Genomic DNA, 21,357 nt, shown 5'->3' on the forward strand with positions numbered 1-21,357 from the left:
GAGTGCGGTGCTGATAACGCCACCGCCGAGGGTTCGGATCCCACATACAGACCGGTTCCCGCTCACTGGCTGAGCGAGGTGCGGGTGCAGCACCGAGGTTTGCGATCCCGTTGCCGGTCCCCGGTCCGGTACGGGCGTGACACTGAGGGTTGCAATCCGTTGCCGGACACGAAAAAAAGACAAAAAGGAAAAAAAAAATCCATAAAACAATATAAACACAGGGCACTTCAAGAAGTTTATGGAAAAATAGAATTGAAAGAAAATGGAAATCTTTCTATGAACATTTCATTTGTTTAAATTTTTCCTTTTTTTATTTTTTAGACTAAGATCATAGAAAATATGTTCTGTGACCACAATAACAGAAGGAAACTTAGAAAACTCACAAATGTGTGGAAATTAAACAATACTCTCCTAAATAAACGGTGGGCAAAAAGAAAAATCACAGAGAAAATAGAGAGTACTTTGAGATAAAGATCAAAGTGCAGCATCAAAATTTATAGGATACAGGGCTCATGCAGTGCTTACAGGAAAATTTATACTTGTAAACACCTATGTTAAAAAATAAGAAAAATCTCAAATCAGTAATGTAAACTTCTACCTTAAAAAATAGAAAAGTAGAGCAAATTAAACCAAAAGCAAATACCAAAAGCAAATATAAGTAGGAAATAACAAAGAGTACAACAGAAATATATGAAATAGGGAATTAAAAAACAATAATGAAAATAAGCAAAACCAAAAGTTGATTCTTTAAAAAGATCAACAAAATTTGCAAGCCTTTATCTAGACTGACCAAGAAAAAAAGAAGACTGAAATTACTAAAATCAGAAATAAAGCAGGTGCATTATTACATTATTACTATGGCTTTTTGTGGTGGTAAGATTTAGTTTCTTTCTCTTTCTTGTTTGTATTTTTGTTCTACCAGTGGGTTTCGTTCTTTCTTGTGTATTCCTGGTAGTGTTTATCGCTAGTTTCAGATTCCAGATGCAGGACTCCCTTGAGGATTTCTTGTAGGGCTGGTGGTGTGGTGGTGAACTCCCACAGCTTTTGTTTGTCTGGAAAATACACTATTTTCCCCTCATTTCTGAAGGATAGCTTTGCTGGCTATGTAGTAGTTTGGGCTGGCAGTTTTTTTCTTTTAGTGTTTTGAATATATCGTCCCGTTTTCTTCTGGCCTGCAGAGTTTCTGTTGAGAAGTCTGCTGTTTATCTCATAGGGGCTCCCTTATAAGTGACTTAATGCTTTTTTCTTGAATCTTGTAAGATTCTCTCTGTCTTTGAGCTTTGTCAGTTTGACTATAATGTGTCTCAGAGGATCTTTTTGGGTTGAATCTGTTTGGGGATCTTTGAGCCTCCTGGATCTGAAGGTCCATGTCTCTCCTCATAACTGTGAAGTTTCCTATTATTACTTTGTTGGATAGGTTTTCCATGCTTTTTCTTTTTTCTTCCCCTTTTGGAACAACCATGATTTGAATGTTTGTGCACTTAAGGTCTGCTAGCTCTCTTAGATTTTCTTTATTTTTTAAAATCCTTTTTTCCTTTTTATTTTTGTCTGCCTGGGTTATTTCAAAAAGACTATCTTCAAGATCAGAAATTCTTTCTTCTGCTTGTTCTAGCCTGCTGCTTAAGCTATTGGTTGTGTTTTTTTATTTTGCTAAGTGAATCAGTTCCATGAGTTCTGCTACATTCTTTTTTTAAGGTATTAATCTCTTTGTAAATTTCCTCCTTCATATCCTGAATTTTTTTCTCATTTCATTATGTTGTCTGAGTCTTCTCCTGTCTCAGTGAGTTTCTTTAAGATTGTTTCTAGAATTCCTTTTCAGTCATTTCGATGGTTTCCTGCTCTATAGGGTCTGGTATTTGAGAATTACTGTATTCTTTTGGTGGTGTCATATTTTCTTGGGTTTACATATTTCTAGTATCTCTACATTGATGTCTGGTTATCTGGTAGAGCAGTTGCTTCTTCTATTATTCTGGAGTGGGCTTTGAGGAGAGAGACGTCCTCTTTTTCTGGTCTCTGCTGGTGACTGTCCTTGTGTAAATGCAGTCAGGTGTCTAGTGGGCTGCCTGCATGGTGGCAGTGGCTGCTGCTGTGATGTCAAGCCACTTTTTCAGTAGCTATGGCTGTGGCGCTGGCTGTGGTGGGCCACCCATGCAGAAGTGGTATTTTTGCTGTGCTCTCTTGCCTGCTTCTGGGTGGAGTGGGCTGCGGCCCTTGGCTCATTGCCTAGGACCCCAGGCCTGAATGTCTATTAGAGTTGGAGAGTGCATGTGGTTCTCAGTATCTTTACATAACAATCAGTAACTAATCTGTCTTTGAGCCAACAACCTTGCTGTGCCACAAATCTTTATCTCACACCAGAGACTTATAGCCTGAGGAAAATTTCCTGTCCTTGCAAGGTCAATATTTGAAACTGCAAGGCTTTGGAAAACCAGGCTCTGTGATGTACATATGCTTTTTAGTATATTCCACAGTACTTGAATCAGCACTGGGAAGTCTCTTGTGATCTGTGCCTTATATGACTGGTAGAATGCTATATAGTCTTCATCCCAATAGAGGAACCTCTTCCTCTCCATGAGTCTTTCTTTGCATGGCTTAGAAGTGAAGTTGTCCTTATATTTATGTTAGTTGTTGTTATCTTATGTTATCACCTCTGATATTTACCTTCTTTATTAGCACATGTCTGCTACTTTATTTAGGCTCATAAGTGAATCCAATACAGAGGTTACTTTGGATATAATCACTGTCCTAACAGTCAAGGTAGGGGCTGTGGTTTTGGTAATTTATGTCAAACCCTAAATTTGGCTTTCAGGATTAGGAGGAATTAATCCTTCCACTAGTATCTCAAAAGGTGATCTGGACAAAGGAACCAAGGTATCTTACTCAGTCAGGTAAGTGATTATTGAAAATGAAAGTAAATACTTTGGGTTTTTTTTGTTTCTTTGTTTGGTTTTTGTATTTGTTATATTTAATAGTTTTCCTAATAATGAAACGAACTTGCATTGCATTTCTGGAAGAAAATTGCTACTTTTCAAGGATTTTGAATTGTGTTTGCTAAATTTGCTATTTTAAATTTTATTTTCTATTTTATTTGATTTATTACTATTTACTTTCTGTGTTTAAAAGTGAGTTCTTTTGGGGAGATGTCAGTCTTTGTCAGTTGTTGATATTTGGGTCATTAATGAAATCTTTTGTTGCCTTCTCTTTTAAACTGAGCAGATCTCAAACATATCCCATGCAATTAAATATGTTTTAATAATAACTTTTAAAAATTGGCACATATGTTATAACACTAAGGTCAAGGGTTCAGATCCCTGTACCCAGCCAAATAAATAAATAAATAAAATTTAAATATCGGCACATAATATACCACTGCATGAGTGTAAAAATTTAATTTGTATCATATTTGGAACCTTGTTTCAGTAACTGCCCTTTTAATTGTGTGTAAATAATGCTATAGTGAACATCTGTGTAGATAAATTTTTGCATGTATTCATGTTTATTTCCTAAGGTTAGGTAAAGTGTACAATCCCTCTAGTAGTGCATGAGAATGCTCATTTTTCACATCCTCACCAATACACTATATTAAGATTTTTAAAAAATCCAACAGTTGCAAAGGTGAAAAATGGTCTTTGATATTTTAGTTTCACAATGAGAGAACAGATAGAAATCTTTCTTGGGTCTTATTTTTTGAGTTTCTTTTTCACACTGATTTTTAATCTATCATGGGTTGCAGATATTTGCCCTATAAATGATTAATTTATATGTAGCTCAAATATCTTTATTTGTGGTTTATTTTCCACTTTCAATTTATAATATGAAGGTAAATATATTTTCTTATAGTTCATGTTTATGCTTTGTTACTATTGTTTCATAATACAAATCTTTCTCATTGGGGAATCTCTTTGGAATGTGGTATGTAACTAATTTTTCTAAATATCCAGCACATTCAAGGTTTGGGGGTTTGTAGTAAGGGTATTTGTGGGGATCTCAGCAGAAGGAGTTTCAGAATCTTTTCTTCAGTGCTCTGCTTTTAAACATGACTTAAATATTCTCTTAGCCCATTTCTCTGTGTGTCTTCTCAGTTTTGCTACCACTGGCTTATGCTTTCCTCTGTGACAGGGGTTGGCAAACTTTTCCTATAAAGGGCCTGATAGTAAATATTTCAGGCTTTGTGGACCATATGGTTTCTGCCATTGTATGAAAGCAGTCATAGACAGTACATACATGAATAAATGTGGCTGTGTTCCAACAAAACTGTATTTACAAAAAAGGCAGTAGGCTGTAGTTTGCCAACACCTGCTTTATGACATTTTGCTCTTATACCTTTTGCTCTCATAGTTTCTACTTAGTCATAGTGTGCTTCCCCTTGTTCATGCCTCTGGTCCTCCTTATAACCTCTTAGAGTGCTTTTTTCACCTCCAGTCTTTGCTACTGACTACCTGTTTTCATATTTCACAATTTTAGGTTTCTGAGAGCATGGCTGGTAGCTAAACTGGATGCTTTGCATGTCACTAGTATCATGTGCTGGGATTTGAAAGTGATTTGCATGGCTGTCTACCTTGTTGCTTCATTATAACCAATTCCAAATAGCTACATTCCTTTTGAGGATCTGGTCCTTGCAATCTAGATTTCAGTGCAAGAAACAGGCTCATTTGGATCAATTTTAAGAAGTTTACAGAACTCGACTCTAGTGTGGTATCGTTAATGTGATTCAGCTTCTCTCTGGTTCTCTATGCATGTCATCTTGCTTCTGCAACAGACTGCTTTCCTCATACTGCCCTCTTTACCTCCTGGCTACTGAATACTTATGCTTTTTTCTCACTCATCACATGAGTTTTTTTTTGTTTGTTTGTTTGTTTTTTTGTCTTTTTCGTGACTGGTAAGGGGATCGCAACCCTTGGTGCGGTGTTGCCTGCACCGCGCTCAGCCAGTGAGCGCACCTGCCATTCCTATATAGGATCCGAACCTGCGGTGGGAGCGTCGCTGCGCTCCCAGCGCCACACTCTCTCGAGTGCACCACGGGGTCGGCCCATCACATGAGTTTTTATAACCTCTGTAGGTGTGGGCTTCATTCTACCTCATCTTTCTCTCTCTAGGCTATCTGCTTTAACTCTTGTTGCTCTCCATGCTACCCGGTTGTCATTAAATTGAGAATCTGATTCCCTGTGGGTTGTTTCTTGAAACTGTAGGGGTAGTAGTTGGTATTTGGCATGTCTAGGACATTTTCCCCTATCAATTGCTATGTGCAAATGTCTTTCCCTGTGTATAATCCAAAATTGCTTTAGCCTAACGTAATCCAGCTATTATAAGTATATTTAGACTCATTTAGTTGCTCCAAAACTGGAAGGCAACCCAGTCACAGAGCATCTGGAAGCATCATACCTGACCATCTTTGGAACTTGACAGTCTCACAGATAACTATGCAACCCTCTTCTCCTTATATCCTTGATTCTCTTCCTCATACTAACTGGTTTTCTCATCTTCTATTCTTTATGCTATTGCTGATATATAGTTTCTGCTTATTTATAGAATCTGATTTATGTGCTTATGCACAAGTTGACCTTATATCTTTCATGATTCTTACATAGGCTGTGGTGTGTTCTTTTCATCATGTATCCATTCACTTCAGCTGCTGAGTTTCTGTTCCTCTTTTATTCCCAATTGTAAGTTGAATCTTATATTCTCACCTCATCCTTATTTGTGGAAGGCTTTCATGTCATGACATGTTGACCAGCTTATGGATGTCTGCCCTTGGGTCTGATCTTTACTTACCCTTGGTGTGATCAGCTATGGATTCGGAGGAGGGATAGTTGGTCATAAGAATGCTTTCTTAGCCAGGCTTGTTTATAGTACAGTTTTCCTTTATAAAGATTTTGGGCATGGGTGACACTATGACATGTTTATTTTATTCTGTGTGATTTAGTTCTCTGAAGCTGTTTGACTGCAGCATGTACCAAGTTTCTCTCAAACTTACCTTCTAGTGGGTATAAGTTGTAAGTTCTGTGATAATCACAAACTGGTTTGCACATCTTCAGAACAAAGGATTATCCACAAGTAGCCAGTTCCCTAAGCTGCATTCCTCTGGAGGGACTGTTCTGCTTCTTACTATTGGTTGGGCACTTACGATTGCTAGAAACAGTTCTTAGGTGGGCTCACATAATGACAGGTTATTGGCAGGCCATCTGTGGGGAGATAATGGCAACTGGGATCACATGGAATTCCAAATATAGGGGACCTTAATATGGTTATACCTCTTTGGAATGGGGACTGGGTCCTGAGAAGCTCTAGGAAACTCAGCAGCAGGAGTTTATTCACCTTCACGTTAGGGTTATACCATTTAGTGCTTGAGCTGCTCTGTCCCTCTGCTTATCTTTTGTGTCTTATAATTCCTTCCATTAGATGTTGTCTTGCCCATCCACTTTGTTTTTTCTCCACTTCATATTTTTAGCTTATTCATAGGTTCTGCTTGCTTATGGCTTCACCTTCCTTATAAGTTTTGCTTATTTATAGTCCTTATGGCCTCACCTCTGATTTGTGTTGGCTTGCTGTGTATTCTTTCAGCTTCAGTTCCCTTTGCTAACTGATTACCTTTGATAGCTGACTGGAATAATTTCTGAGAACACAAATTTACTAGGCCTGTTGTATCCTAGTTTTGTTAGACATTTATATACCAATAGCAGCAGTTTGTGGATCTTCACTATTGTATTCTGCAATTAATGTTATGATTATAGTCAGTCTCTGCTGCTTTTACTCTGCTTATTTCTTATAGCTTCTAATGTATCTATTAACAACAGATTTCTCCATCCTTTGTTTCAGAAGTTGCAGTTGCAAATGCCTGCAGGAGCCAGATGCTGTAAATGTGTAAGATGGTTCTGGTATTCATTCTCTTTTTTTTTTGTTGAAATGCGAATGCTGCCATTTTGGCTTTGCTTTTGTTTATCCATTTTTCATAGAGACATTAGAATAAAGATTTCTCTACTCTGAAATATAAACAAAAGTGCAAATAGGATGGTAAAGGACAGCTGACGCTTCTAAGAGGATAGTAGGGAGTGTTTGGGATTGTGGTCAACTAGAGCGTGCACAATTCATCCAGAGGGGAAAGCTGTTAGTACTTGGCTCCTGCTGATTGTCGCCCAGTGGAAATCTGGGCATAGGATTGCCAGGATTTCCAATTCTCTTCAAGGAGCCTGATTGGCTTCAATTTTTTTTAAATGCTTCAGGACAACAAAATACATTTATAAATGCTTTTATAACTTTATAGCTTCTGCCTCTTCATAATTTTGGCTTATTTGTAATGTTACCTTTTTCCCTTATGATAGGAAACATGGTATGTAGCACTACCTGTCCAACTTGGCCAGGGGCGTGGCTGTTTCCCTTGGGCAGTGTTTAAAACTGGCCCACAGTTTTGAATGCAGTTGTATAAACCAGAATGGAATAAATTAGAAAAGACTAGATTAAGACGGAATATAGATAAGAAAACAGGAAAATACTAGCCTCCATCTGGCAAAGGGTAAGTATTATTTTGTGAAATTTTTGTCTCACCCGTATGTTTGTATGTAAGTGTGTCTTTGGTTCAATGTAATTGTATTTCTCACTGTGGATTAAACAACTTTATAAGACATTGAGTGAGACATTGTGAGCAGACTGGCATCCTCTGGATGAGACTCCTCCTGTAGGCAGGTCTCCTTTGACTCACACAGTACTTTTTTAATCAGTGAATATTTTAAAATTAAAAGATTTTATGTAAAAATTTAGATTTTTACTTTCTCCTGAAATAACGAAAGATGGATTCTAATTTCCCCTGAGACCAAATAGTGGTAGGCTCATTTTAAAGACGGGCCTTCTGCTCTCTACTTTACTACGTTGTATATTAGCCTGTTTTACTTTTTTATATTACCTGCCTAGCCACTTAAGACATTTTGAGCTTGTGGCTTACATTTCTTTGTCTTTTTGAAATTAACTGTGGCAGCCTAAACCTTGCCTTTGAATTCCCAAGAATTCAGAGGCAAAGGCAGATAATGATTATTAGTACAGTTGTCCCTCAGTATCCACAGGGGATTGGTTCCAGTCCTCCTTCCCACAATGCCAAAATCCATGGATGCTGGATCCTCAATTCCCTGATATAAAATAGCTAAGTATTTGTGTATAGCCTATGCACATCCTCCTGTATAGTTTAAATCATCTCTAGATTACTTATAATACCTAGCACAATGTAACACTTATAATACCTAACACAATGTAAATGCTATGTAAATAGTAGTAGAAAAATACTCTGTATTTTTCTTTTAGTCATGGTACTGTTATTTTTTATTTTTATTTTTTTGACTATTTTTCATCTGTGGTTGTTGAATCTGTAGATGCGGAACCTGCGTATATCGAGGGCCGACTCCATTTTGTCCCGTGGATGACATTCTCAGTGTTCTCTACTAAAAACTCATTCTAGTTCTAAATATGCCACATATTGTTGTGTGATCTAAAAACAGTTATGTTTGGAATTTGTTTATAAGCAATAGAAACCTACTTAGGCTAGGTCAAGTAAGGGGAGGGGTTGTGATGCTATACATTTGGCAATTAGGCAATCTGGTATTTCACAAGAATCTATTAAGAGCTGGTTGACCAATCCTTGAGAATAGTAAGAGATTTAAGGAAGCTTTAAGAACCTCATCAGTTCTCCATCCTCTCTTAAAAAGTGTCTCTTATTTGCAAATAAATTTGTTGGTTTTACAGAAAACATTAGCTGGTATTGGACTCAGTTTTTCAGCTAGATTTGTAATTTGGCACAGTATTGAAATCTTATGCCAATGTTCCTATTCTGTTTGAATTCATTTTCCTAACAAGATCCTGAGTTACTGAGCTGTTTGCATCACTTCATGTCAAAGTTTTCATTATTATGCACCAAAGTACTAATTTGTATTTGTAGTGAGTCTGGTGTTATATTTCAGTTATTTGTTTTGAGGGACTGTCTGCTACATTGCAGAATACCTTTTATCCCTGGCTGCTTTCCACTAAATGTCAGTAGTAACCCCAGTCATGACAACTAAAAGTATCCCCACAGATTTTCACAACACTGCCCATTGATTGTGCCATCTGGGTAAGAATCATGGTTCTAGAGCTCTGCTACTGACAGTGTTTCATTGTTTTAAAAGTCTTTTATTATTTTATTCTACTTTCTTACTTGTTTATACATACAGTTTCTGCTTCTAGACAGTTTGAGCTTCCCTCATCTCTCTCTCTTTATTTTAGGACACCTTCTTTCAGCTTCAGCTTTTGCTGATGTTTACCTGATTCTTTGTTCTACAATTCAAATTCCTGAGAACTGGAGAATCTCCTTTGTTCAGCTCATGTCTTTTTTGGCAAGAGCCTTTCACTTTAAGTCATATTATAAGTTTGTCCTTTGATTTGATGCCATATGAAAGAAAACAGTATTTTCTATGGCTATATATTGAGTAGGAATTTTGTCCAATTCTATTTTCCTTAGAAGAGACTGAGTGTTTGTGTGGCAGACACCAAGACTGATGTGACAGGTGTATTTTACTATGTGGTTACCAGGCAGATAAATATTTCTTAATATTTTTAACCTGAAGCACCATTACATGTTATGACTCTCATGTATAAAATCCCTAGTAAATTTACTGCTGCCGTTCAAGATAGTAACACAAACTGCTGTGTAGCACTTGTGTCCCCAAATGATGGTATGTGGTAGCTTCAAAAGGTACATGACCCAAATTCATAGAAATAGAAGAATGGTGGTTGCTAGGGGTGGAGGAATGGGGAAATGGGGAGTTGTTTACTAGAGATAGAATTTCAATTTTGCAAGTTGAAAAAGTTCCAGAGATTGGTTGCACAACAGTGTGAATATACTTAATACTACTGAACTGTACACTTCAAATGGTTAAGATTGCAAAAAATAGAGCAAGAATATATCATTAAATAGGCAGCTACACAGTCATCAGAATATCCTTCGGTATCTTAAAATATAGAATCTTCAAAGAAAAAAAAAGGTGCATAACCATCTTTGATGCAGCCTTCCAATTCTGTATGCCAGGGTTCAGCAAATGTGCCCACGGGCCAGGTCTGGCCCACTGCTTGCCAATTCCTGTGAACAAGGAATGGTGTTTATATTTTTTAATGGTTGAAAAAAATCAAAAAGATTATAACATTTCATGACATGTGAGAAGTATAAGAAATTAAAATTTGATTGTCCATAAAGTTTCATTGGAACACAGCCACACTCATTCACATATGTGTTGTGTATGGCTACTTTCATGCTACAGTAGCAGAGTGGAATAATTGGGACAGAGAACATATGGCCTGGAAAGCCTAAAATATTTACTACCTGGCTGTTAACAAAAAACTTGAAGTTCGTCTGTTGCAACAGCTGCATCTTTGATAGCTTTAAGTGCCTAATTAGCAGCTTTGTCTTGGGTGCATAGAGGTTATTATCATTCTATTCTCATGGGGAGGTGGGGGAATCTCATTTCCTTACTCCCTACAGTGAGGCTTTAGCCAATTCCTGAGAACTCGAACTCTTGGTGAGTTTCATTTGTGGCTGAAATCCTGTTTGCAGTTTCTGGTATTGTAGGCTCTTTATATTGTCAAGAAATGGACTTCTCTTGTGCCAGCCAAGCAATTTGGACCACCCAAGGATAGGCTAAGGGTTTGTATTTCATCCAGCCTACCACCTGTAACAGGTCTTCATTCCTCTGTGCTTCACTGTCTTTGTCATTGTCCATTCAAGCTTTAGTTTATCTCTGTAGGGACCAAGGGAAGACATCCCTTTCAACCCCCTGAAGGTTTTTTGAAAATCACCTGATAAACACAGATTAATGTGAAGAAAAGGCATAACAAATTTTATTATATCATAGTTTTGTGTGACAATGGGAGCCTTCAGAATAAAGACCCAAAGATATAGGGAAAACTGTCCATGTTTATGCTTAGGTTCTATGAAGCAGGCACAGCCTTGTAGAAATGTGAGTGGATAAGAAAAGTGTGATCTGATGCTATGAGACTGAACCAGGCAACCCAGCAAGGCCTGTCTATTCAGATTCTTCATGGTCTCTCTGTATAGCATTCATCTTCCCAGATGTAGGGCAGGATCCTGTCTCGAATGGGGATCTCAGGACCTACAGTCAGACAAGGTAGATCAGAGAATTTCTTTATAGCCAGCTTCTACACAGAGAGGCATGGGGGAAGATTAGAGTTTGTCTATGATCTGCCTTGTGGAAGAGAGAATCTATTTTCTATGGCATGTCTCAGGGAAGAATGAAGCTGAGGACAGGAGAGCAGGAGAAGGTCAGAGGAAATCTTTGCTTTAGAGGCTGTTTGTGAGGCCTTCATTTTGGGGTATCACTTTCTGGGCCCCAACACCTCTTAGCTTTGTTTGCATTCTGTTTCCTCATACATTTTCAATTACTCGTAACTAAACATTGCTTATTGCCCCAGTGTCCTTGACTGTATCTCATGTTTTTCAATTCTGTTCTTTAAGGTTCAACCCTCTGCTACGGGCCTCACTTTTTTTGCATTTCACAGACTTTATTCCAGTGGAAGAATTTCAGTGGCTTAACACGTCCCTGCTTGGATAGTCATTCTTGCAGTAACATAGCACTTGGGTAGTGTGTCCCACACCTGGTACATTCTCCTGTGATGACAGGGCAGGTCGTATGCTAGAAATCATTGCTGTCTAGGACTGCTTCCTAGAACTATGTTCTCCAGAACTATGGGTGGGGTAGTTTACCTTAGACGGGACTGTGTTCATACTGCATTTCTACATCTTTACCACTAACCACATATACCCCTCATCTTACATATTCATTTTGAAGGTGCTTCTGTCTATTACTGTTCCAACTCTTACTGAAGCAGAAATGTTCAAGAGGAACTAAGTTATAGCCAGACGCCATAGTCTGAAGTAATGTCATGAGGCCACTTTAGAAATTTACCTGCCAGTTTCAGAAGCTCCCACCTATCTGTGATCTTTTATTCCTTGGCCACTTGGATTTTTTTTGTTGTAGTGATTGTGCCATAACTTATCCTTTTTATCCAGCAAGGGTATTTTTGTATACTTTTGTATTGTGGTACTGCGACAATAACTTTGCTCTTAGTATTCTAGCCTGGGTTGTGGCAGGGTATTTGCTCGCTGTCCCACTACAAAGTAATAACAAGATCTAAATATTTTACATTCCTGCTCAAGTTCTGTTCATGCAGCCCAACTCTGTATCATTTTCTAAATTACATAGGATTTCTGGTTTTAAGAAACAAGACACAAGCTTAGCTTAAGCACTAGGTGTTTCTTGTACAAATACACATACAACAGTTAAAGAAGATGGGGATTTCATAGGAATTTTAAGAACAGTGTGGCTTGGAACAGTATCTGTGCTGGCTCTAGGGACTTAACCATGTGGAATTTGTGGACCCTTTCTGCTCTGCCATTGACTTCGTTCAGCTCTTCTTTCTATTCTCCTGCTTTATCATCTACATTTTTTTCTCAATAATCTTTGTTTTAGTCTATTGGGGCTGCTATAACAAACTACCGTAGACTGGGTGGCTTATAAACAACAGAAATTTACTTCTCATAGTTCTGGAGTCTAGGAAACCCAAGATGCTGACAGATTTGGTGTCTTGCGAAGGCCCTCTTCCTTTATAGATAGCTGTGTTTTTGCTGTGTTCTCACATGGCGGAAGGGGTGAGGGAGTTGTCAGGGGTTCCTTTTATAAGGACAGTAATCCTATTCAAGAGGGCTCTGCCCTCATGACCTCATCTCCTTACAAAGACAACTTCCAAATACCATCACATTGGGGATTAGATTTCAATATAGGAATTTGGTGGGGGAGATGCAAACATTCAGTCTGTGGCATTCTTCCTCATAGATTTGCTTCCTCATGACCGCCTTTGCCATTACCCTGTCTTTGGTGAGGCATTCAGCTTCAATTTTCAGTGCTAATTACCTAGAGCTCACTGTTTTTCTACTCAAATTCCAAAAAGGGACAATCTAATTGGCCTAGCTTATCTTTATTTGTGCAGTAGTTTTCATGCTTAGACATGTCATAGGCTACTGGCAGTGTATGGATTGGTCCCATCAGCTGTGCTCAGTGAAGAGGATTAATACTGGATAATGTGAAACAAAACCTGGTTGTTAAGGGCTATGCTAGTGCTACACAGCTGGGACAATAGACAGGGCAGTCCTCGTTAGAAGTAAGTATGTGTATGTTTGGTAGGAACTTGAAACAACGTGTTGAGTCCAGTGATTGTCAAACTTGGGAGCTAACCCATATTATTCCATTCATGTTGGAATGTAACTGAACACCATGTCTAGCTATAGTAGACACAAAATAATGCTAGAATTTGCACATCATTGTCAGAAGAGAAACAACTGTCAAACCCTGCTTTGCTTAAAATAAGCAAAATACAGCCACTACCAGTTGCCTCAGAGCTTCACCTTAAATGATTGTGTGTATGAGTTCCAAAGGCAATTGTATAATTAGTGGCTTTGCCACAACATAACCTGGAATTCTAAAAGACATTTCATCGTGGTATGTGGAGAGGATTATGTATGATTTTTACTCCAGTTGTTATGGAACGGATTTGGCAAGAAAGCGGCAAACACTCAGAGAGTTGGAGAGTCAGAAGTTTATTACGGTAGTGGGCCCTCAGATGAGCTCCTGCTCTGAAAATCTGGGAGATGAGCTCCTGCTCTGAAAATCTGGGTCCCTGACCCAAGTCTCACAAGGCTTTTTATAGGCGGGTTGGGTGAGCTCTTTAAGTTTCAGTTTCTAAGCATATATCTTAAGCAGGCAGTTGCTGGTTTCAGTTTCTCTGGATTCATGTGACTTGAGCAGCTATCTAAGCAGGATTACAGAAGCTGATTATTAACTGGGCTGACTTCTGGGGGCCCTGGTAGATAAGCACACTTATCCACAGAGGTGCTGCATAAGCACAAAATAATTTTTAATCTTGAGTTCTTTCCTAACACAGTCCCACCCCAAATTTTAAAAGTTCATATTTCTGCTGAGGATCTGTTTCATGCAACTGTACATCCGATACAAATTTCTATACTAATTTGGCTCTTTTGGTTTCAAGAAATGAAGAATTAGTCAAGCTACCAGATTAATAGAAGTTTATTATATGTAAACATGTGGAACAATGTGGAAGATGGGGATTTAATGAAAATCTGAACATAGAACACTATTTAGTATGGGAACTGAACCCAAACAGCTCAGGGCACTTAACAACAGGTATTTTGAGCTCATTACTCTCATGCTACACCATTGACATCACTCAGCCAGTCTGCATTTGCTGTTTATCCTACCTCAGTAGTTCTCTACCACTGAGAACCAACTGGGGAGCTTTTCAAATAATCCAAACCCAGATATTGTGATTTTAATTGGTCTGGAGTGGCCTGGGGCATCAGTATTTTTAAAGCTCCTTGCCACTGTTCGTGCTTCTTTTGCAATTAACTAGCTTCCTCGAGCTCTATTTCCCTATCTTTGAGCTTCTGCTTACTTGTGGTACCCAGGGATTGTAGTACCTCCCTTAGAAGAATCTGTGGATATGACAGCATAATTGAAGTGTCTATTGCAATGGTTGGCAAACATTTTCTGTAAATGTCCAGATAGTAAATATTTTATACTTTTGGGCCATATAGTCTCTGTTGCAACTATTCAGCTTGGAGAATCAACTGTGGGCAATTCATAAATGAATGGGTGTAGCCATGTTCATCAAAACCTGGCAACAGCTAAATTTGGCCCACTGGCTGTAGTTTGCTGACCCCTGGTCTATTCTGTCCTTGTTTATATAGTAAACCTTCTTGTTTATTCTTTTTCAATATTTTTTTGCTACTGTTCTCTATTTCATCATTAACTTGAATTTAAAATTACTTTGTAAAATTCTGCTTTGCCTAAAAGAAATTCACTGGGGATATTATTGTATTAGCATTCAGTTTATTTTTATATTTTTGGTGGCTGGCCAGTATGGATGTCCGAACCCTTGACCTTGGTGTTACCAACACCGTGCTCTAACCAACCGAGCTAACCAGCCAGCCCCAATTTATAAATTCATTTGGTCAGAATTAACATGTTTGCAACATTTCCCCTTCTAGAGACGTGTGTTCACATCTTTTTGTTTCTTCCTAATAATTGTAATTTTTGTTATGTACATCACTAATACTTTGTATGTTATTCCTTAGGTATTTTAAGCTACATGTGGTCATAATAAATTAGATTTTTTTCTATTAATTTTAATAACTAGTATTTTTCCTAGCTTATTTCAAAATGGGAATGGTATTTTTCCTGGTTATAAAGAGATATTTATAAACAATTCAGGTAACACAGGAGGATATAAATATTGTCAAGATAAGCTATAATCCTATCACTTAACTAATACCACTGTTAAACTTTTGGTATATAGACTTCTTGAATTTCAGTCTATCTTTGACGTTGTTGAGCATTTATTTTATCTAATTATGTCATCTGTTCTGGTTCTGTGCTTATTAAGCAATTTTATGATTATAATTTGGCTACAGGAAATGAATATACTCTTCATGTAGAAAGAAGTATTCTGGTTACTTTGATGGGTATATTTCTTGTAGCAAAGAAATTGGCACATTGAAGATTATTTACCTTCACTTTATATGTCAGCTGTGATGAATGTCCTTGTAATTTATCTTTGTACTGTTGACTGATCGTTTCCTTGCCAAACATAATTTTTAGTCATAGAAGCTGCAGTGAATTCTCTCAGGACTCTGAATCATGGTTTATACTCACAGCAAAAGTATAACAAAAATAACGGTAGCGCGGATGTATTCTAGCAGCAGGCATGACCATAAATATGCATTTGGTGGTTTTAGAGAAGAGAATATGATAATAAAAATCAATGGCTATAGTTTTGTTAAGAGAATCTCACTTATTTTCTAATTGTACCTAGAGAATGAACTTTATCAATTTAGGGAGAGCAACATATATATGCTTTATCTTGGTCCTGAGGCATGGTTGCTGGAGGTCAAGTCTATGCAGTTAGCTACAGTGGCCGTGGAAGAATTTTAAACTCCTTGTAGTTATCCAAGTAGAGTAGATTGCATGAAGTATTGGTAATTGAAAAATATGAGTGCCTGTTTTTATTAGCCTGGAACTTGATAGTAATGGCATTAACTGAAAGCAGGACATAAAATATATTTTAGCTTAATATGTAAAATGAACTTCCGCATCACTGAAGAAGAAAAATGTCTCACTGGGAATGAGATTAGGAAACAAATTTGGGAAATACCAATGTACCTTTTTTTAGGAGAAAGGTACCCTCTCCAAAAAGAATGACCTGCCTAGCTAGGAAAATGCATTTTGTTCTAAGTCAGAAGTAATTACTAAGCTGTGGGTCTGTAAGGAGAATTATAATCAGAAACATCTAATTTTTATAACGTAAATATGTATAATATTTAATTGTAGTTGTGAAAATGCATTTTGAAACTTGGAGGGAAAGAAGAGTTGCTTCTATGATTTGGTAACTTAATATCAAAAAATAGATGGTGTGTTGGGTGTCACTAGATCACGGGACTCAGCTACAGTGGGCTACAGAAGGATTTTAAACTCCTTATAGTCATCCAAGTAGAGTAGATTTCATGAAGTATTGGTAATTGAAAAATATGTAGAGCAGCTAAGACTTATTACAGCAACATAATAAACCTACACAGCCTTTCTAAAGCTAGCATAAGGGAAAAAGACAAGGTGGAGTCCAGAGGAACTCCCGTGCAGGCTTCCTTATGCTCTCTCCCTCTCATAAATGTCAAACAGAGCACATTCTCCTAACAGTAAAAATTTGGCAATTTGTGTGCCACATTTCTACCAGAGAAACCCTTTAGAGACTCATTAACCAAGGTTTTTACCATGGTCTAGTCACAGAGGCACCTTTTGCTTAGCACGTACCAAAATCTGGACTCCTAGAAGGAAAGCAGGTGTTCAACATGATCAACCTTTATTTGTACAAACAATCTAGGCACAGTAAACCACTCTTACCAATTAGAGAAAGTTTTCTGTCAGTGTAGGGACCTGCTTACTGGTCAAGTTCCCACATGCCAGCCAAGGGCCAACCTTGAAAGTAGGTCTTCCTGAGGATAGTAGTTTTAGGCCTGCTATGTTAACCCTTTTCTGTGCACTTCGGTTGAATGTATAACAATAGATCAAAATTAGAGCATTCTATAATTGATCACATTCGGACCCTATTTAAGGGAAGAGGTGGGCCAGTTTAGTAAGAGTTTAAATATATGATTCCTGTTGTGTTTGGGGCATACTAAAACATCTCGGGAACCCTTCAGGTTAGGTCAAAGAGAATGACCTAAGCTTATTTGTAAAGGATGTTTAACAAAATCTTAGACACATTAGCTTTTTTTTTTTTTTTTTTTTTTTTTTTTTTTTTTTTTTTTTTTTTTTTTTTTTTTTTTTTTTTTTTTTTTTTTTTTTTTTTTTTTTTTTTTTTTTTTTTTTTTTTTTTTTTTTTTTTTTTTTTTTTTTTTTTTTTTGCTTCCGTTTGTTCTCCTGATACTATTGCAAATAGTTAACTGAGAGAAGTATGTTAATTTTAAAATTTCGGTGTCATTCTTTTCCCACAGTTTATTTGGAAATTGACATTCAAGGAACTATTCTTTAAGAAAGAAGTCCAAGGGGATATTACATTTTTATTGTATGGTTTCTCATCAATTTAATTAGAATACTGGGGGCTAGCTGGTTACCTCAGTTGGTTAGAGCGTGGCCTTGTAACAACAAGGCTGAGGGCTTGGTTGCCTGAACTCGCCAGCTGCCAAGAAAAAAGAAAAAAAGATGGTAAGAATTAGAATACTGAAAGTTAGTTTAAAATAACAGGCCTCTCCATTTGACAGGATTTAAAAACACAGATTGACTGTGGTATCTGGGCATAAATTGATTCAGGTAATAGTATTTTCCCCACTTATCAAAAATCGAAGTAATTGTAATAACCTCTTCTATGTATTTTCCTAGTAAAGTTAAAAATGTTGAAGTATTATACACCAAACTGTTCGTGTTGATTATCTTTTGAGATAGGTTTACATAAGTAATTATTCTGGCATGTTTTAATTAAAAAAATTTTTTTTGCTTAGTGAAAATGTACTACGGTTGAAAAAACTAATTTAGTTAGTTGGTAGGTGAACAATGATTTATGGATACTGTTCTGACACCAATTCTCTGACACCTACTGGGTATCCTGCAATTCAATTTAATTCTGACACAAACTACTTAGAGTTAACACTAACTACCTGGCACAGTTAACCCAACAGGAAGCTCCTCAAGCTCTGGGTGTCCAGAGTTTATTGGGGTCAGGTTACATTATTGGCCTCATCATAAAGTTCAGTCTCAAGCCCCTTCTCCTCTCCATGGAGGTCTCAGGATAGGGCTGAAACTTCCAACCCCCTCATCATATGCTTGGTCTTTGTGGCATGGCCAGCCCTCTCCTGAAACTATCCCGAGTCACCTCCTCAGTATAAACTCAGGTGTGGTCCAAAAGTGGGGGGCCCTTATGAATGACAAAAGACACTCCCATTACTCAGGAAATTCCAGCCTTCTCTGAAGCTCTGTGCCAGGAGCAGGAAACGAAGACCAGATTTATTCTTCATTATACCTCAGATACATTTTTATGTTTTGCCTCTGGTTTTAGTAAGGTTTTTGTTGTGAGGAGCACAAACGATAGATTAAATGAGGGGGTTATAATTTGCAAGGCTACAAGGGATGATTTTACTGGAAACCCACCAAAGGAACTGGCATGTAGCTGTGCCTCTGAGGAATGGAGAACTAGAAAACCATCAGGAAATCATGGCCTCTGGAGAAACCCTCTCTACGTTTCTTGTCTTGGACGTGTGTACTCTGCATTTCTGCTGTATCATCACCTTGCCTCTGATTGATTTGCTCTCTCCTTTGGCTTTCTGTGCCCTTCTCTACCCTACAGCTTCTGCTTACTCCTAGTTTCTGCTTTCTCATGAATCCTTAAAGGTCCAGTTCTAGTTCTTACCTGGTTATGTATACTTAAGACTTGAGTTCTTATGAATTTTCAGCCTGATTGGCTCTTTCCTAGGCTAGTCAGCTGGGCAGTTAGGAATTGAGAGTAGTGGTCTTGCACTCAGAAGACAGAGAAGTGAAGACAGAGAAGTTTCCCTTAGGAGTCAAGGGAGGACAATGGAAAGTATTTCTAAACCATTAAAATGTTTCTCTTTAAAGAGTGCTTTAAAATATTAAGGATGTTAAGCATCAGTCCTTTTCCTAATACCTAAAGGAGAATTCCTAAAATAAAAGGTTGATAAACATCACGACATAAAATTTAATTGAGTTTAACATGTTTAAATGAATGTTTGATTTTGGATATATTTTTAGAAAAGAATTCTGAACTCTGAGACCAAATCAATATATTTGCTTAATATTTTTTTCTTAGTCTTCTAAAGTCTTTAAATTCTTAATTAATTGGATTTAAGTGAAAAACATTTACTCTTTTCTCTGTCCAAATTGGCTAATTATATATTTCTTTTGTTAATGAACCCATCTTTTGCTAACTGATTTGTAAACACACCTTTATCTTTCTGTCTTCAGACATAGGAGCCATAAAATAAGATTCATAAGTGCAGCTACATAAAATGAAATAGTTCATGGCAAAAAGCACTGCATGAAGTCAGAAGAGAAATGAGATATCCGAAAAAATATTTGCAACACATATTAATGGATAAAATGCTTCTAACAAGTAAAGAAAATCAAAAGACCCTAGATGAGCAACAGGCATGAACAGACAGAAAAACAAATGGCATTTAAACATGTGAAAGAATGCTCAAGCTCACTTATAAAGAGAAATGCAAAATCTGCAGAAGGTTAATATTTGAGAACTTTGCTGGAAGGATTGGGAAAACTGACACTTATAGAAAGTTAGAGTGCAAAACAATATGATACTTAGGAAGAGTGCTTTAGAGAAATTTATCAAAATTATAGTTGCCTTTATTGTAAATGGGAGACAAATTGCATATGTAACATTGCAGAATGTTATATAATAGCAAGAGACTGGAAACAACCCAGGGGTCGGTTAATAATGGACTGGATAAACTTGTGCATTCCCACAATGGGATACTAGAATGTTGTAAAAATGGATGAGGAAGCAGTCTATGCAATGAAAGAAAATTTCAAGGATATATTAAGTGACAAAAGTTAGGTGTGTAAAGGTAGTATATATACGAGGTATCTTCAAAAAGTTCATGGAAAGATTCATATCTTTTAATTCTCTTTTTCCATGAACGTTTTGAAGTACCCTCGTATATAACAAGTTTTCTTTTGTAGAAGAAAATGGGTTAAATATACATGCTCACTTATGTTTTAAAAAAATAACATTGAGATTAAAAGTGGTTACCTGCAGGTGGTAGGAGAATGGGGCAGGTATATCCAGGGTATGGAATAAGAATTTTGTATATACAGGGTTTTTTTTGCTAGCAAATTTGATATGTTTGAAAGACTCAGATGTCTTGTTTTTCCTTTTTATTTTAAGTTTGCAATTCAGTGGCATTTCTATATATTTTTTAGATTTTATCCAACTTAACTTTTTATTTGGGGGGGGGGGGGAGGGGGTAGAGAGTAGCCAGTACTGGGAACTGAACCCTTGAGTTTGGTATTAGAAGGCCATGCTCGAACCAACTGAGCCAGCTGGCCAGCTGTATTTTTTAGATTTAGATTTTTGAAATACGTGAATATATTACCTACTATAAAATACACCTTTCATTTTAAAATATTTTATATAATAGTGTATATTTCTAAGGTGTGTTGTGTTCATTGATCTGGCAGTTTTTTTAACACACTGGTATTATTACTGTTGATTTAAACTATGCTTTAATATGAGGTGGTATTTTTTTTAAATAACCATAGCTGTTCTCACTCATTTATTCCCTTTGATTAGCTTTTTATTTAATTTATTTTTTAATTTTATTATTTTATTTTTATTCATTTAAATAATAAATGCCTCGTATGCCACGAATACTGGACAAACAATTATGCATGCAGTAGTTGCTAGGTTTTCTCAGAAAGATCAATAAGTTAAGGAAAATATAATAGTTAAATACGTGCAGGGTATGTAGGAAGGTAATTTAACAGCATAGATGACGTGAAGCCAAATAGGAAGGGAGAGGAGGACTTTGCAACATTTGGGCCCTAGGGGAATTTTATCACCAAAGTTTTGGGGCCAAATAACTGGGCTAACATTGGTAGATCTTCTCTGGAGGACTTGGTATTGTTACAGTGGACTTACCACTATATACATATATCTCCACCAAATAATATATTTAAGGCTTAAATTCCAAATATTAGAGGTTTCAAGGGACCTTAATTTTGTGCAGTGGGTGTT

General features: G+C 37.1%; 1 long non-coding RNA gene across 4 annotated transcripts in view; it reads left to right on the forward strand.

Annotated features, from left to right (window-relative positions):
- Positions 1–20,186, forward strand: part of LOC103595118 — a 38,247-nt gene extending 18,061 nt beyond the window's left edge. For 2 of the 4 annotated variants that reach the window (XR_550912.1, XR_550909.1), the window contains exons 4-6: positions 6,817–6,861; positions 7,320–7,510; positions 8,358–8,733. This is a non-coding gene — a long non-coding RNA (uncharacterized LOC103595118). Of the gene's footprint in view, positions 1–2,809; positions 2,889–6,816; positions 6,862–7,319; positions 7,511–8,357; positions 8,734–19,571 lie in introns of those variants that run through there. The other 2 variants (XR_550910.1, XR_550911.1) reach the window with 2 other exon arrangements.
- Positions 20,187–21,357: the final 1,171 nt, after the last annotated feature.

Source organism: Galeopterus variegatus, unplaced genomic scaffold (assembly GCF_000696425.1).
Source record: "Galeopterus variegatus unplaced genomic scaffold, G_variegatus-3.0.2 Scaffold1687, whole genome shotgun sequence".
Lineage (NCBI taxonomy): Eukaryota > Metazoa > Chordata > Mammalia > Dermoptera > Cynocephalidae > Galeopterus > Galeopterus variegatus.